Source organism: Leptidea sinapis, chromosome 41, assembly GCF_905404315.1.
Source record: "Leptidea sinapis chromosome 41, ilLepSina1.1, whole genome shotgun sequence".
Classification (NCBI taxonomy): Eukaryota; Metazoa; Arthropoda; class Insecta; order Lepidoptera; family Pieridae; genus Leptidea; species Leptidea sinapis.
In genome coordinates, this window is record NC_066305.1 from 1,634,432 (window position 1) to 1,640,554 (window position 6,123).

A 6,123-nucleotide genomic window follows, 5' to 3' on the forward strand; every position below is an offset into this window, starting at 1 on the left:
TTTACGTGGTAGTCGAATTTGCAAAGTAAGTCAGAGAAAAAAAAGGTGCGTCTAAGGACGTCCTACATAAACTTAAACTAATCTAAGTTGAACTATTTAATATTGAAATTGTTTAACTTATTATTAATATTGAATATGTACATTAGAATTTTGTGTATGTAGAGTATTAGTAGTATTACTATTTAATCTTAAAAAATTAACAATTGGTTAGAGTGAGAGAGGAGGTGCCTGACTACCGCTGCCGTATGCGTGAGAGAAAAGGAAGCCAGATAGACTGCCACTGTAACGCGTTATGTTACGAAGCGGATTATACCCTATAAGTAGTTATAACTTCAAAAACAGTCGAAATAAAACGTTTGTTACGAACGCTACCGCAAGGATAAGAGATACACGATTGTTTTGTATAAACAGCATGTCCCAGAACGTAACGATAACCTGGCATAGGGGAAAAGGTCATCTTATAATGAGCCAGTAAAAAGAAACCAACAAATGTCGTATCGTCCATCGGAAACACCGCACAAGGTAGCTCATTCCACAGCTTTGTAGTACGTGGAAGAAAGCTCCTTGAAAACCGCACTGAAACCCACATACATATCCAGATGGTGGGGATGATATCCTAATTGGTGGGGTATCGTGCGAAGGTGGAATTCGGCGGCAGGAATCAGGTGAAATAGCTCTTCAGAACACACCCCGTGATAAATGCGGTAGAAGACACACAATGAAACGATATCCAAAGATTTTTAACTCCTATTCCATGGTAGAACGATTTTCAAATTCAAATACAGAATTATTTGTAATTAATGGCTAAGCGTGATTTCATAATATAATCATTAGTCACTGTATCAGGATGCCAAGATCAAATGTATTCAGAGACTGAATAAATTCATGCATATCTATCTGTCTACTGTTCATTGTCTCAATTTATTGTCTGTATTGTCGTGTCAGATAACGCCAGCCTAGTTGGTTTGTATTTTGTCAAACATGTTTGATGATACATTACGGTTTAATACTTTTGTTTGCTCTTTACAATGACGTTCTATACATATGGACATATAATTCGCATTCTGATAATGGAACGGCAAAAGTGTGCTTAGAGACAATGTAAGCACACTTTTCACCTTAGTCGTGTGTCAGCTGTGTATCAATCAGCAAGCCCAAGTGTGCTATAAAAAGTGCTTTAATAATTAACGGTTCAAAAAAAAGATGATGTAAGTTATCATCGGTAAGGTTATTTTATTTATATAAGATTGATGTGCAAAATGCGGAAGTAATTTAATAAAACGAATATTTTTTCATTAAATATGGTACAGTATTTTTGACAAGTCCCCAGGCAAGACCCGCTTGTCAGAATCGGGTACTGAATTCAAAATACGCAGCTGAAACTGAAATAGTATTTACATTACTGCCTATTGACCGATAATATTTTAAACAACTGAGTAAACGCAGAAATGTATAGAGATAGCTGTCGAAGGTTATTATGGTGTCATTTGTGGCGTGTGCGATATATCAGCTTTGATTTTGTATGAGGTGCATTGTCTTTATGTATAGAACTCCATTGGCTCTTTATTTCCAAATAGGACTTTCTTATTTATTATTAATAGAAATTCTTCGACAGTAAATATTGGCCCGTAGACATCGAATCACCGTTTGCCCGGATTGCTCATGTCGTTTTTAGTTTGTCGAGCTTTTTATAGTACAACTAGTGACGACCCGCTCGTCCCTCGCGTGGTTTGTTTGTTTGGTGTGTTTACAAACAAAAGCACGTGACTTACAATGTAAACAAACCAATTTCTTCAAAATGGCCATTGTTGGCACGTTCTAGTAACAAACCTCATTTTCAATGTAACTCTATGGGAAATGTTTGAACAACGGCAATATTAATAAACACTCCGTCAAAATTATTTCTAAGGTACGGCACCCTAAAAATACTACTTCTTCTTATTCTTCTTCGTGACCCTTTTGACTGAGCGGTCGTGGTTATCACGAAGTGACATCTTGTGGCGCAAACGTGATTGGCCCCACAGCATTAGCCACTTTTCCCTACTGGCTAACAACCTGGTACACTTGTTCAATAGACCGCCCCCAGCAGAATTAATTTGGTCGGTCCAATGCATGGGCGACCTTCCTGGCCCCCTGGTGTCCGCCACTTTGCTCTGCACGAGAAGGCGCTCGAAGGACTCACTCACGCGCCGGGAGACTAAAAAATACTATCTATAGTAAAAATCAATCTCGGCTGTCTTTCACAGCGGCTGATATTACAGAACTCCATTTGCGACGCATCTGACAAGATCCTTACTTCTTCCTTTTCCAACAAACCTTTTCGTGCAAGTCCTCTTGCTTACAGTATATCCAATTGCGTACGGAACGCCCAAATTTGATAGTATAAAAATATGCATTCCGTTTATATGACCGAACCAAATCCGCAAGAGAAATTCGTATAGAACTAGAGGTCTCCAATGGCCGTAATCCGACCATTATTAATCAAATTGGTACGATATGACATTTGTTTTTCTGAAAATAAGGGACGAGACGAGCAGGACGTTCAGCTGATGGTAATTGGTACGCCCTACCCATTACAATGCAGTGCCGCTCAGGATTATTGAAAAACCCAAAAATTCTGAGCGGCACTTTAATTGCGCTCGTCATCTTGAGACATAACATGTTAAGTCTCATTTGCCAGTAATTTCACTAGCTACGGCGCCCTTCACACCGAAACACAGTAATGTTTACATAACGCTGCTTCATGGCAGAAATAGGAGCCGTTGTGGTACCCATAATCTAACCTGTGCAAAGGAGCCTCTCACTGGTTAAATTTCGATGAAGAAAAATTTGTTATTTAAATAGCTTAGTACGGAATTTTGAAATCAGTCACACCTGACATACTCGCTCTTGTTGTCATCTTTAAAAAGAACGTACGCACCTAAATAAAGATTGGATTATTCGGTTTCATGTATTAATTTGTAGTAAATATTACAATGTTATTCGTTTTAGCTTTCTGCATATCTTCACAATGTAAAATATTTCACTAAACCAAAAATCGCGCTACCCTCTTCCCGGCTACATTACCAAATGAGATCCAAACTTTTCGCATCACGTATTATCAAATTGATTAGCCGTCCAGTAACTAATTGCTAGTGATATGAATAACTGTAATACTATGACAGTTATCCAACTAGGTAACTGTATATACATACGAAAGGGAAGACCTAAAGAAAGCCATCTCGGAAAGCCTAGTTTCTCACTTGTTCTACCGCCTCGTGATGATCATTCACTTACAACTGGACCGCGCTTCTATCTTCCGTGTTAACTAACCGTCCACATCCTATCGATAATGGCGCCTAATGAATCTTAAACGATCTATTGATGAAAAAGTCTGTTTCACTCAATTAATGACTAATGTCCACTATACGGCGGCTCCTATTTATACCCTAATAAGCCAATGCTTATAACACTGTTTATGGCTCAGCTGGCCTCGTTAATTAAACTGCAATTTCCAATAAAACCTCAACACGGACTTCCACGATGATGGAAATGTGGATGTAGGCAGCGCTCTCGTTGCGGCAACTTTATGAGCCTGCCACTGGACGCGCAGTGAAAGTGAAGTGTGAAACATTAATCAGCTATACACAGGTTTATGGTGTACTGACAGCGGTATATGTCGAGCTCCAGTTTTCTCGTAATGTATGGGCTCGATGTTTGATGGCCTCCAATTTTCTAACACAATAACAATTACAATGGGCCTAAGAAAAATTTCATTATCTATAGCCACGAACTAGTAAAAAAAGAAGGACACCGCGCCGTGATATTAGCAAGTGAAGCACCTTTATGCTAGTGTGTGTGCGGTTACGGGGTATACCAGCTACACAATTTTTTCTCCCTTAAATAATCATATATCCACAAATACTTTTATATTATTGTTTTTACACTTTTTCACAACGCACGACGGCATTTATAAAATATTTTATTGCGACGCGAACTGATCTGTCACAGACGATGGCAATTCTCATAATGGCGGCCGAACGGCTTGTATTAGTGTAAGTGTATGCGTGGGGCTATATATTTACACGTTTACCGGCTTGTTTTGATGCCTCACTGTTATGTTATGGTAATGTAGGTGACACGGAGTCCTTTTTTTTTACTAGTCCGTGTCTATAGCTAATTAAATAGGATAGGAAATATGGTAGGGGTGCCCTGGGGCTGGGTCTCAACTTTTTTTTTATAAGAAAAAGTGATGAAACGTTAAAACGTTCCTGACAAATCTGATGATATGATGTTCGCCCAAAACTTACAGCGTCACAAAGAGTATTTTTGAAAAACCCAAAAGTCTGAGCGTCATCGCATTTTTGTTCGTGTGTTTGAGATATAAGATTTAAGTCCCAGTAATTTGGATGCAAATCGAAACAAATAATGCTTGCCCGGCAGAAATGTGTTGCGGTAGTTTCCCACATAGCCGGCATTCTGTGCAATTTTATATTCAAGCACAGCTCTTTAGTCAAAATGACTAATGATAGATTGATTAATTGAGGTGAAAGTGATACAAAGAAATCAAACAGGTTTAATATACACATAATGTGATATTAAACATATGGCTGAAATGATAGACAGTCAATAAATGTAATAGTTTACAAAGTTTTAATGATCGAGTGAAAGACATTCTAATATGGTTTTGGTTTTAGACGAACTAACAGTCAAAAATTGATAAAGGTTTATATTAAAAGCGATATATATATAATCTTGCCTTTGCTGAATGCTCTTGAAAATTTTAAGAAGGGAAAGAAAAAAAATCTGTCGATTTTATTCAATTGTATGCCTCCATGGGCCTATTAATTCTTTTCTGCCCTGCTTTATAATTAGGTTTTCCTTTTTAATGGTCATAGAGTTAGTACTTAGTAGGTTAAACTGGCCTCTACACTGTTCGAGCTATTTATAAAAGGCTTCACGGTGGTACCCCACTACCTACAATTCTTTATCCTGAACTTTACTTCTGGAGCAGTGTACGAGACCAGGAAATACCGAGTGTCACCATCCTGACGGTATAATTAGTGCACCTATTGTTTTGCCGGTCTTTTTAATGTTTGTTATAATTTTGTCTAGGAGTAGTGGCCAGTTGAGGAATACACTGAGCCGAGCCCGAGAGTTGTGCGAGCGATGGCGCAGCGGTGGCAATACTCCCTCCCCCCCGACGCCTACACCGGACGACGAGGGAGGGGGGAGGCTCGCACGCTGGTTCAGCGTGCGACGGACCTCCGCGCACCAATACGACATGCACGCGCACGAGGGTGATAAGATGCCCAAGTTACCTGAGGTAAATAGAGAAACAGTTTGAGACGCAATTAGGCGATCGGGAGCTAAGTGTGTAGCATCTGTAGAAAACGAAATGATTAAGTGGTTTCAAAGTCAAAGTCAAAATATCTTTATTCATTGAAATCATATTTGATCATTTTGAATCGTAATTATTTGGTTTTTTATAATAATAAAAGCTACATAATGTAGTTTCCATGCATTTTATTTCTTAGTTATCTGTTTGGTAATGCAGAGGGAATGGATGAAAATACATGCACATATTTATATAGGGTATGTGGCAACGAGGCTTAGAAAGATGAGGATAAAGTCCACAACTGATCGGAGTCTATCAAATACTACCAAGGAGAATACCTTCCAAGAATAAATTTTCATGAAAGGTTGATGAAATCGGACAAATATGTTAGACCCGGAGGTAATGGATGTCCATAAGCTCTCCCTACTCCCGTTAGAGATAGGTGTGATTTGAATAAATTAATTGAGTTTATAAACGTTCCTCCATGGTGTAAAAGTAACGTGTAAACCTGCCTAAAAGATGGGCAACGTCTTGACTCTCACAGAAAAAGAAAACAATACAACATGAAATCAAACAAAAAATCTTTGCTAGGGTAGCCGGAATACCCGGAATAATTATCTATACCTATGTACTGACTCATCACGATATCTCCGGGACCACCATTAGTCCTAGAGACTTGAAATTTACTAGGAATATTCCTTTCGTCGAGAAGAGGTCAGCTAAGAACGGATTTTACGAAATTTCACCGCCAAAGAGAACTCCCCGAACGTTAACTAACACATAATGATATATGGATTAATCAGAAA